Consider the following 12,527-nt stretch of genomic DNA (forward strand, 5'->3'; position numbering starts at 1 on the left):
GCCAGTTGGGGTCATCTGTCCTGGCTGTGTCTCCTCCCAAGCTCCCACGTACTCCCAGCTTCCTCACCACCATGGCAGCATGGAAAGCAGAAAAGGCCTTGGCTCTGTGTGAGCCTGCTCGGCAATAACAAAAACATCTCTGTGTTATCAACCCTGTGCTCAGCACAAATCCAAAACACAGCCCCATACCAGTCACTGTGAAGAAAATGAACTCTTCCAGCCCAAATCAGCACACTTTTCATTATCATGTAGTCAAATACCATTTCCTTGTTTACATCTTCACATTCTCACTTTTTTTGGAAAGTGCAAATCCATACAGAACTTTTTTTTTTTTTTTTCATCTTCTAGAAGCTTCCCAGGTTAGCCTATGGAGCTCAAGCAAGCAGGTGTTGGGGAAGAACCATCTATGAGATTGGTGATCCTTTATACTTTTATGTTTACAAAATGCTATCTAGGCCTGAGATTCAGTCCTGCTGCCCTAAGTCTCTATACCTGATCTATTTAAAATTAATTTTGCTGATTTGGCTGCTGGAGAAATCTTGGGGGGGTTTGAATTACAATCCTGGGAGGTGTTCCTGGTTGGCTGTACCCTTATCCATCAGCTGTATCTGCTCTTGATGCATTCATATTAATGGGGAAGGAGGAAAGGTATTTCTGAAAACCCAATTCCTTTACAGTGAGCAAAGTACAGATGATAATATCAAAGTGTTTCTCCATTTTACACTCCATATGTATAAAAATTGTGGGTTACTTGTGGTACTTTGGTTGCGTTTTGGGGTTATTTTGGTAATCTTGGTTTTGTTAACAAATGGATTTGTTGAGCAGCATACTGGAGCTTGGCAGGAGTTAAAAAAGCGGTATCTCAAGCTTTTAATAACCAAATTATTTTGTAATCTTATGAAGCTACTAGCAAATCAGCAAGTATATAGAGGGCACTGTGTCTCTGCTGCAAGGCAGCGTGTTCTTGTCCGTGTGGAGCCGCGCTTTGCCGCGAAGCTTCAGCTGCTGCTTGCCAGGACGAGGTCTGAAAGCGCCAATTCGACGCTTCAAGCGGCTGAAGTGTTCCCGGTTCCTCTCGACAGCCTGCTCAGGAGAGCCGCTTCCTTCCAGGCTCCCTGACATCCCGCCTCAATCCCGCCTCCAATCCCGCTCCAATCCCGCTCCAATCCCGCCCCCAATCCCTCCCCCAATCCTGCTCCAATCCCGATCCAATCCCTCCCCCAATCCCGCTCCAATCCCGCCCCCAATCCCTCCCCCAATCCTGCTCCAATCCCGATCCAATCCCGATCCAATCCTGCTCCAATCCCGCCCCCAGTCCCGCCTGCCCCTCCGCGGCTGCAGCGCCCCCTGCGGGCGGCTGGCGGGCGGCTCCCCCCGCCCTGCTGCAGTGGTTCGCTCCGCCCGCCCCGCTGCCCCCTGCCCCGGCGGTGGCGCGCGCCGCCGGCGGCGCTGGATGCGGAACTGGGCGGGCGGCGCAGAGCGGCGGCGGCGGCGCAGGTGAGCGGGGCGGCCCGGCCGGCGGGGCCCGCTGCCGGTGCCGCAGGCGGCCGGGTGCGTGCACATGTCACAGGCGGAGCCCGCCCCGCCGACCCGGCATGTGGGTCGGGCTGGGGAGCGCGGAGCGCGGCCGGCAGCGCTGCCCGCGGTTACCCGCACCCGGACAGCTGGCCCCCCGCCCGCCCCGAGCGCTGCCGCAGCCGCCCGGCCGGTCGCCGTGGTGATGCTCGGGAGCAGCGAGCCCTTCCGCAAGGTCACGGCCGGCGGCGGACCGGGATGGTGTCCCGCCGCTGCCGGGAGCGGGGCCGGCCGGGTTCGGCTCCATCGTGCCGGGGCGGCGGTGGCGGGCGGGGCCGCGGTGTCCCGCTGTGGCCGCGGGGCCGCCGGCCGCTGTGGGAGCGGCCGCAGCCCCTGCGGGGTCGCTGGTGCGTTTCGGCGGCACCGGGCGGCTTCGGGAGCCGCGGCGTGGCGGCCGGGCCGGGACTCTGCCCGCCGGGGCTGCGGGCGCAGCGCCCGCGGTCCCGCGGCACCCGGGGGCTTCTCCCCGCTCCCGGCCGGTGGAAGCGGGCAGGATAGCGAAGGAAGGGAGAAGGACGGCTCAGGGCGGACAGAACTCCTTGGAAAGGGTGAGGCGTGCCGCCGTGTGAAGGGGTTGCCGCGGTAATGTGACTGGAAAGGTGCTTTTACTCCTTGGTTTGTAAACAGCAGATCCTGTTACTCCGCAAGACAATAGAATAGGAAATCCACTTTATACTGGGCAATTTCTTATGGAGTCGACTATGAATCAAATGCATTTTCCCCTCAGAAATGGGTGTCACCACCTTGTGTTGCTCGCTTGTATGGTCAGGTGGAGGAGGGGTAGAAAGCTTGGTCTGTGTCACTGTTTGTGTGGAGTCACGATAAAGAAGTGTTTTGAGAAATGATAAGCTTTGAAGGAACCTGATTTGGTTCCTGTCTTTCTTCTCTCCCTTTCTCCCTGAACTCCTCCATATACCACGCTGTTTTCAGTCATATGCAAAATAACATACATCATAAATTTGCAGCCCCGTGGAGATGGAGTAGAAGTGTCATCTGGCAATATGTTGTGCTCTCCCTAGACAAGCCAGCCATTTTCTCTAGTCCAGTGTGACTCTGGGTCAGCATTTCTGTTGGTGTGCTCTCAAGTGTCCTTGCTGTGCTCCTTGCACCATTGCTTATCTGCAAAAAGGATGCTACTTGTAGACACAAGCAAGAGGAGGGAAGATTTATTATGGTGTATCTTGAGGGTCACATAATCAAACCAATGTCATCCAGATATAGGTTATTTGGGAAGTGTCTCTATTTTTGGACTTTATACTGCTTGGACCTAGGCAACTGTTTTGGATTGGGCACAAGAAGCACTTGCTGTGTTCAGCATTAATGAAAAGCTGCAGTCCTGACACATCTGAGAGAGTACTTCACATCCAACATAGCTAAAACGCAGTTTTTACAGGATCTAATCTGGCCATCCCTTCTCAGTGTGTTATGTAACACTGAACTGATAGATCATTCCATCTATAAAATACTATTTTTGCCTTACAGTTGTATTGTTAGAAAATGCACAGCTTTTGAACACAATTTAATAGACACTGTAATTGAATGCACACTTGTTAAGTATCTTACTCTGTGTTTAACAAAATGCAAAATCATCAGCAAGTCTCTAGAATGCTTTTGTTAGGAGAGTACTACAGCCTTGTCCTCACTAAAAGATCTTGCACCTGCCTGTCCAGTGGTGCTGCATTTGTATCACGTCTGGGCTTCTGTGTTCTTACCAAATTAACAGCTGTAAGCTTCAGAGTCCTACTGTGTTGTTTTTCACATTACTACCTTTAAAACAATTCTGATTCTAAAACAATTCTAATTTTAGATGGGCAAAAAAGGAAAACAGTGTCCTCACTGAAAGAGTGTTGTGCATAACATGGCCAAGACACGGTTCTAGGATGTGTGTTATATGCCAAAGCTGTGAAAGGTGGTGAACCAAAGGCCATGTGGAAACTGGCAAAAAAAAAAAAAAAAAAAAAAAAAAAAAAAGAAGCTTCTAGTTTAAAGTTTTCATGGAAAAGCATAAATATATACTAAAGGGCAAACCTCTTCTTTAGCCATGGTACCTTTCTGTAACTCTTTTGAAAGCAGACAAGGTGTGTATGTAATGAATCACAGAATTGCAGAATGTGCTGAGCTGGAACGGACCCACAAGGATCATTGAATCCAGCTCCTGGCCCTTCACAGGACCATCCCCAGGAGCCACACCATGTGCCTGAGAGTATTGAGTCCAACTTCTGTCTGTTTTAGAAGGATGTAGGGGTCAGAGAAGTAAAAGTTTTGAGGATTTTTAACAGTAATCCTTGCCCATCTAGCCAAAGTAGCTTTTTAGTTTTTAGAGCATCAGGGCTGATGGCTCAGTAAAAATGGTGGAAGCATCAGTGCATTTCAGGCCTTACTAGAACACTTGTTTATATTATCTTCCTGAATTAAATTAGTGTTGGCTTTGATTTTATCTGCCTTGAGCTCAGGGGTATAGAGGCTCATAATGTATAGCTTTTCCCCTCTCAAGCCATATCAAATACTCAGGTTCTATATAGACAGGATATATGAAGCATACCTCTGTCAAAATATTCAGTCTGATCTATTTAATATCTTCTGTGGTGAGCCTGTTGAAAAACCAAATATTTATGAAAACTTTTGAGTATTAAATTAGAAAGTCACAAGTCCTGCTAAATTCTAAGAGACTAAATTTCTTCAAAATGTTTAATTTCCAGCACTCCAGCTAGTATGTTTTTTCTGATACTCCTTTCCATTTGTTAGATGAATGGCTTTCTTTTTTGGGGGAAATACTGGTAGAGATTTAGAATGTGAGAGGGGATAACAAGTGGTGTAAAATACTGTGTCTTCCCTGTCATTTCACACTGTCATTTTTAACTGGATTTGCCATCATGCTCACAAGGTGGTAATTGATACTTTTATGTTAAAACTTAGTACAGAGGTGAATGGTCCACTTGCTTTCCATTAGGAAGGAATTGGAGACAGGTAATGCATATGTTACAACCCAGATGAATTCCTGCAATGTCCTTTGGCCCTGTTGTGCCTGCATTTAAGACATACTGCATTAAATTTCCAGCCAGTTGACGTAGTTATTCAGTGCAGTGGTAGAAAGTACAGATACAGCTTCTGATTAGGGATTTGCAGCAATGGGGAAAGGATTTAGTAAAAAAGAATGAAAGAGCTTGATATGCAAGATTAATATAATGTCCTCAGTTTAAAGAGCTTTAATCTCTCTCAAGATATGAATTTTTGTAAAGTGAAAGCATTGTCAGTGACCTAATAAGAAACAAAGTGAAATAAAAATGAGCATCATGAGGCATCAATTAGAAAGGAGTGTATTTTAGTGGGATAATCTGTTAATCTGTGGAATAATTGTGATATATCTTTTGAGGACATAATGCTTTGCTGCTTTTCCTTCTCTACCTTGAGAGCTATGAAAAACTTCCATTGACCTACTGCTCACTCTCTGTGGCTGAACCTGTATAATTCAGCTGGTCTTTGCTCTATTGTTTGAACTGGAAAATAATTTTAGAGCAGTTAGATTCTCTGTCGCTGGATCTCCTTAAACCTGTCCAAACAACATGGAAATACAGTTGGTTATTGACAAACATGCTCATGATTTCTGTCTTGGAACTAGAATAACTAGCTGAAACCCCAAACCAAGCAAACTGAAGAACTGACCCATGTACAGTGAGGAGCTCTGAAGTATCTTTACACTGGAGAACTCCCAGATGGGGAGGTTGTACCTGTTGGTGCCCAGAAAGCACTAAATTGTGAGAGGTTGTGTTCACTTTAGATCGCTGCTACTAGCACGACCCTGGTAGAGATTTAGAAATAGGAAATGCTGCTTGCATATGCCTAAATTACCTAAGCTGAGGCAGTTCTCATGCTGTGATCCCAGACATTGCAGTTAAATGAGAGACTTGTGCTTCTGGGTTGCTGTGAGAAATAATGCATCAGCGTAGCAGCAAGGAACAAGGTTTTATGGTTTTCTGTTTCTAGTACAGCCTTCGTTATTTCAAAGCATCAGCATTCCTCAAAACGGAGCTGGTCATTATGTTGCCTTTGATGTATCCAGTAATGTTTGTCAGATACCACCTTTTTGTTTGTTACTGATCTCTAAACAGTTGTGACAATCAGGGAATTAACATTTGCTTTTTTGTACTAGGGACAAAGATACTGTGAAATTTGTTATCTGATGAACTCTGGGAACTGTGTGTTATCTTCTGAGCAGAGCAGCCTTTTATTTCATATCCTGTTACTTTGTCACATCTGCAAGATCAGTGCCCTGGTTGTGTCCTGCTTCCCATTATATTCTAACTGAATTTCCTAATGTCAGTGTAAAACTTTTGATCACCTTCTTGCCTGTAGCTTTGACACCAGCTTCCCTGTATCTCCTCTTGCCTGGATATCTTGTCCTTGCTCTGGAAAGGCTCTGGTGACAGCAGATGAGGAGTTGTGCCTCTGCCTGTTTCCATGTCATCAGCTAGTGGGAGGAGAGGAGTGCTTTTTGTGATACAGATAATTAAGAACCAAAACCAGTACCCACCAAAATTTGCTGCAGCCGCAAATGCTGAGCCACTCTGCGGCCGTGTGTTTCCTCTTGATAAGCAGTTAAACTGCTCTGCTAGAGCCACGAGCCAGGCACGCTGCTTCTGTCCCCCAGGCCACCTGCTTTCTCCCTTCTCTCATTAATAGTCTTAAGACATGCCCAACAGGGTGGTGTTTTCCCTCCTTCCTTTGCCCTGGTGACTGCCACTGCCAGTGTCTAGAAGATCCTCTCGGGAGCCCTTGCTCTGTCATTTGCTGGCTCCAGCAGTCGCTTGAGGTGGTTCCTGTCCCTTCTTCACACTGAGCTTGCTTCCCCCAATGTTTACGTGTGGGTGAGTCTGCCAAACACACGCTTCTCACACCTCAGAGCTCTTGTAGAGAGAAAATGGGTTTGTCTCTTTTATTTCCTTTCAGTTTTGACCAGCTGGTACTATGACTTATCAACAAAATTAATAGCAGGATTGGTTTGAGAGTAGGAATTTCTGATCTCCCACAGTGTTGATGAAGAGAAGGGAAAGGTGTGTAGAGGGAAGGAATAACAAGCAGGTGGCACATGTGGGGAGACAGGCTGAGTGCTTCTAATACACAAGGCAAAACAGATGTGGGGCTCTGAGTTCTGAGGTGCTAACAACAGCCAAATACTGGATTATTTAAAGTACTTTATTTTCTGGTTCACATTATCCTGAACAATGTTTCGGTGTTTTCACACTGGTTGTGAGCATTCCTCTTCCTCTCTCTTACAAATGGCTGTAATTTATTGTTGGGATCTCATTTGTCTGTGTGACTGATTTCCAGGAAAGAGTTGAATGTGCCTGTATCTGGTGGTGCTGATGCCATGAGTGATGTCTCCTGGCCCAGAGCTGCTCACTGTGGCTGGGGGAGGCACCATGGTGAGGGAAACACTGAATAATTTAGCAGTTGCAGCTGCATCTAGCAGTTCTCTCAAATGTCATATGCTTTGTTGTTTTCTTGTTAATTTTTTTATGGCTGTACATTTACACTATTTGGTTTTTGGAAAAAAACCTTCTGGTGCCTGCATTATGGGAACTGTGGCCTACTGCTCAAATTCCCACCAGAGGGCTGGGAATGGAAGCGTCTTGTGGGTGCTGGGGTCTGAACTCAGAAGCAGCACCAGCATTTCTCAGCTCAAAGCTCATGTCAAAAGCAGTCTGGTTTGGAAAAAAATTTAATGCTGTAGTGGTTGCAGGTGGTGTGAGGCTAATTTGGCTTGGGGGCATTGTGTGAGCTTTGGTTTGCCCTTCCTTCCTCCTGCCCCCACTCCTTGCAAAATGTTTGAGTGCAGATTTGAGGACCAGTGAAAAGCTGATGAGGTAGAGAAAATGAGAAGGCTCTTGTATTTTGTGATGGTGCCCCTCACAAGGAGGGGCAAAAAAGGACAGGCTTGAAAAGAGTTGGCCTTGTGTTACTGTTCTCTCATACAAATCTCCAGAGATGGTTTTTGAATAAAATATTAATTTAAATTCAAACAGTGTAAAGCAGGAGAACTGGCCAGATTGGGAGAGGGTTTTTAAGAATTTGTTCTATGATTCTGTAGTGAGTGGTGCCTCGCACAATGATCCTGCCCAGGAAGGATCATGAGAGATGTTTCACATAGTAAAGGAGGGGAGGAGAATAAGGTCTTTAGCCTAAATTGAAGTGTGTGAAATGTCATGTGGCTGAGGCTAAAATCTGTCATCTCCTTCCTATTAGGAAGTAGAGTACTATAAAAGGGTGTGCTTTTCCTGCATTAGATTACTGTTTATGGTTTTCCTCAAGAGTGTAATGGAATAAAATGGATAACAGTATTTGCATGCTGTTCTTCCTCACATGCTTATCTCTTGTTGCCCATTCAAGCTCTGGTCTTGATTTTTCTTCATGGCTTTCAGGTGCTACTGGTGGGTGCAGCTGTGGCTGTGTGAGGCAGGTGCTGCTGGAACCTCTCCTTTGCCTCTGCTGCTGCCTGCAAGTTCCAGTTAGGATTGCGTGCTTGTGTTAGCACACTTGGCACGTTCTTTTTGTGCCTGCGCTGCATGCCTGTGGAAGCATCTTGTGGGTACCTGGGTGAGCAGATTTTGTCAGCTGTGGTTGGTACTCAGCTTGGCGTGGGCAAGAAGGCCTCCTGATTGTAGTACTCGTGGATATGGAAAGCTCAGGGACTGGGAGGCGTTTAGCATGCTGAGGACACTGCGCTGTCATCTGGCCGGGGGCCTGCAGCTGCCAGGAGGCTCTGCCGGAGGCTCTGCTTCAGGCTGACTCCAGGCGGAGGCTCTGCTTCAGGCTGACTCCAGGCGGAGGCTCTGCTTCAGGCTGACTCCAGGCAGTCCCTGCGCCTGGGTGAAGCTTGCTGGCAGTGTGGGCAGCGCTGGGAGCTCTGGTGGTGGAGCAGAGGGGGTGGAGCGCCGCAGCTGCTCTATAAATATACCCGACAGGCTGAGATCTAGGGACTAAAAGATTGGGTTGCTATGGCGATTGATCTGAATCAGATTACCTGTGGGTCTGTTTTCACAGCATGTGCATGTGTGGTGACGGCGTGATCTTGCATGTACAGCAGGCTGCTTTAGCCAAGCTTCTGGCTGAAGCAGGGAGGAGAGAGGAAGCAACACTGAAGGGCCAACATATGGCAAGGACGGGGAAATCTGTCACTATAGCAACCGGGAACCTGAATCAGTCCAGCTTCACTCCGTGATACTGCAAAAAGGTTCCCATCTGGGTGGCATGATACTTCTGTTTGTGGAGTAATTCTGGTCATTTTCAGTCTGTCTGTCAGCACCCCTGCCCATGCTACTTCCAGTTTGCTCTCAAAAACTAATGTGGAAGCTAAAGACGCATGGCTGTGTCAGTTCTATTTTCATAAGGCAAAGAGATAATATTATTTAGTAGGAAAGGAAGAAATATTTTAATTGTTATAGTTATTGAGAAGGCCTTTAAAATAAGTCTTCTGTTGTCAAAACCTGTTTTCCCCGTTCATTCTTTAATTTTCTTTTATCTTGTTTGCTCTGTCCTTTCCCTCAAGATCTATTGATGGATGAAAAGTGGAAATAGTTGGGGTGCATCTGCTGCTTTACCTGTAAGCAACTTTTACTCATTGAAGTGATGCATGTGCTCCAGGGCGAATGCTTTTAAAATTTGCCTGCAGTCTTGTTCTCTGCTGGGTGATTTCTTATGCTTGGAACTATCCCCAAGGCATTTTGCAGAACCACACCTATGTTATAGATTAGCCATACTAGATAAATATGCCATTGTCTGTTTAGGTATGCTTGCAATTCTTTGAAAATGCTTTTTTTTAGGTTTTTTGTTTTTGTTGTTGTTGTTTTTTTTTTTTTTTTTTTTTTTTTTTTTTTTTTCTCCTCCAGAGTGCAAGTATCTTCTTAGGAGTCACACTTTTGGCATGCACTGCTGCATTGCCAAGGTGCATGGTAACACACAGAGCAGCTGCACCAGTATAGCAAGTCCATCCAGGTCAGATTTTAGAAATTGTTCCATGTTCTGTCAGGTTCTGGAGAATGGGAGGTGTTCTCATCTCTGCTGTTGTCTGTTTCTTGTGTTAGCAAAAACATTGTAGTACCTGGATAATAGCAATAATGAGCTTCCTAAAATGTTGTATATTTTAAAGTATGAAACTATTAGCAGTGTTTTATATAGTTGCTAAGCAGAGGAAATGAAAAATGGCTCATGTGAAAAGAATACTGTCTATCTGCTTCTTTAAAAGCTTAGTAGAAGCAAAAATAGCATGTCCTATGCCAGAGAGAATGTCTGGCAACATTTGAAACACACTTGGAAGAAGAAGCAACCAAAATTTCAGTGGTAATTATTCCATAAAGATTATTAAAATGTCTAAAGACAAAGCTACCATGAACATTTCATACTGGGCTTCAAACCATGTTCTTTCCAGTTCAGCAGTGAGTTAAATGAAGTTCCTGCCCACACAGGCGAGGCTGGCTAGTCCTGAGGTACTCACACCTTTTTCTCATGGCTTAACAGACAGGTCAAGGTGTGTGATGTGAGAAAAAGAAATATAAATCAACCCAAAAGTGGGCATTGAAACTCCTGGCCCTATTTCTGTTTGTTTCAGCTTTCAGTTTAGTTTGATTGGTGAGCCTAGAGGTCACAGAAAACTGCACTAGGGTCAGGCATAGTGGCTATTAGAGCTGAACTCAGTACAGACTGAGAGTTGGCTGAGAGTAAATAGAAATTCAGGATGTTCCAAGGAAACTAAAAATTTAGTTCTTTTTGGGTGTTACTGGAAGTTTGGTTTTTCACAAGGTGAAATTCCAGTGAACTGTAATTTATGTGGTTTCTGTCCTGTAACTTGTTCTATCTCCTTCACAATTTCCGCTTTTTTCTCTTACAAATTAATGTCCCATGTATGCTTTTTATTCAGGCAGTGTGCAAATTGAATTGTATGATGCTGATGTATATTCTAAAGGTATCCATGCACTGGTGAACTATGCAGTATGTCTTTTTACCAGGTAAAAGCTGGAGATAATGAAAGGAGAAGTATTTCTGGTCCGATCTTAAAGCATGGAAGAGTTGTAAGGAAAGCAGGGCTTAGCACCTTCCTGTTGTAAATTAATCTGGTTTTTTCATACCATTTTTGCAAGCAATGATGTAAATACCTGCCAGGCATCATGCAGTTCATTGTAAGCCTGGCCCATCAAAGCTGCAAGCCTCTGTGTGAGGAAAACAACTGCAGGTGAGTGTGGTGGGTTGACCTTGGCTGGATGCCACTTGTCCACCAAGCCACTCTTATCACACCCCTCCTCAGCAGGACAGTGGGAGGAAAAAACCTTGTGGGTCAAAGTAAAGGCAGTTTAATAAAGTATTAAAGAAGCCCAAGAAATTTTATTATCTACTTCCCAGAAGCAAGTGCTATCCAGCCATTTCCTCTGAAGCAGAGCTTCAGTAGGCTTAGTGGTTGCTCCAGATTATAAATGTTTTAAATAATGGATTCTCTGCCTTTCTTCTCCTCTCTCTTAGTTTTTTTCCTGAGCAGATGTTATATGGAATATCCTTATGGTCAGTTTGGGTTAGCAGTCCTGGCTATGTCCCCTTCCAAGACTTTGCATACTCCTCAGCACTGCTGGGGTAAGATGTTGGAGAGGTAGCCTTGATGCTGTGCCAGCACTGCTCAGCAATAGCCAAAACACAGATGTGCTATCAGCCAGTTACCAGCACACAGCACATCACTGGGAGGGCTGCTGTGGGGAAAATGACCTCCATCTCAGCCAGACTCCATACAGTGACACTGGTTGTGTTAACAGTTTGTTATTCTTAGACTAAATTGCTTTGTTTCTCTAGATTTGTGTCTCAAATGAGAAGACTCTTAACAAGAATGAGGGCTCCAAGGGATAGATGAAATAGGATAACTACACAACTCATTAGTCCCAACTCAATTTGGACTAAAGCAGGGCATGGCTCTGACACAGATGACTCTAAACTGATAGAAAGCCTGCTGTGGTTCTTTTATGCTGCCCTATCCATTGTGTGCTGTGGTGCTTTTCATGAGTGTGTATGTTTGTTTATATAGATTTTTATTTCTGAGAGGACTTTAAATTGCAGAATACCATGCAGATTGTCCTCTAAGAAGTTGTGCTACAACCTAAAATGTGGGTGTTTGGGGAATTTTGAAATGCAGAGTAATGCCAATAATAGAAGTGTTTGTTGTTTTGAACACTTTTTTCATGTCTCAAGTTACTGGTAAGCTGTGGTTTTCTGCTGGTTCTTGCCTGTTGTCTCTGTGCCTAGGCTACAGTGCTAACTTTTACTAGTGAGTATTGCTGACAGCTGCTACAGTGTGTGGGTAGTGTTAGTTCTCACCAACCCATTCACCATCCATATAAGTGCTTATTTCAATTTTGGTGTTGTCTGAGACATGATCTGTTGGTGCAGTATTTTTCTGTGGTAGGCCTTCACTTCTCTGCTTTTCTTCTTTTCTAGAGTTGAAATAAGATGAAGTCTCTTCTCAAGTGCTGCTTGAGGATTCAGCCTTCAAAGGGCTGGTTCCAATATGTTTGCAAAGAGAAAAGACACTGTACAATACCTTGTAAGAGAAAGCAACCTAAAGTTAAAGCAATTTGAGAGAGAGAAGAGGCTTTAACATTGATATGTCAAAACCTGTACCATCTCAGAGTCAAGATAATATCTTGGTTCAGGTCCAAATACCAACATGAAAGAGGAAAGATTGAAGTATCTCTTGGTTGTTTGATCTATTTCTGTCCTAATGTACTTAGTCTCTAAAATCTAGGAGATATTGGAAGGATTATAGGAAAACTCTTAGAAAGAAAATACTTTACTTCTGTATTGCCTATACAGGTGCTGTCTGTAGTTCTGTGGTCACATTATGTTCAGTCAAGTCTTCCATGTTCTCATAACTGCTTTCTCCTACCTTTTCTTTGTGCCTGCACAAGCATTTGTGGGGC

At 45.0% G+C, this 12,527-nt stretch overlaps 1 protein-coding gene across 36 annotated transcripts in view; it reads left to right on the forward strand.

Annotated features, from left to right (window-relative positions):
* Positions 1-1,411: 1,411 nt before the first annotated feature.
* MADD (MAP kinase activating death domain) overlaps positions 1,412-12,527 on the forward strand; it is a 68,924-nt gene continuing 57,808 nt past the window's right edge. For 27 of the 36 annotated variants that reach the window (XM_077784191.1, XM_077784201.1, XM_077784194.1 and 24 more), the window contains exon 1: positions 1,412-1,497. The gene's annotated coding sequence lies outside the window, so the exon portion shown is untranslated. Of the gene's footprint in view, positions 1,498-2,009; positions 2,124-8,012; positions 8,033-8,076; positions 8,170-8,640; positions 8,807-9,121; positions 9,176-9,461; positions 9,568-10,577; positions 10,802-12,527 lie in introns of those variants that run through there. The other 9 variants (XM_077784185.1, XM_077784184.1, XM_077784183.1 and 6 more) reach the window with 9 other exon arrangements.

Source organism: Lonchura striata, chromosome 6 (genome assembly GCF_046129695.1).
Source record: "Lonchura striata isolate bLonStr1 chromosome 6, bLonStr1.mat, whole genome shotgun sequence".
NCBI classification, from domain to species: Eukaryota; Metazoa; Chordata; class Aves; order Passeriformes; family Estrildidae; genus Lonchura; species Lonchura striata.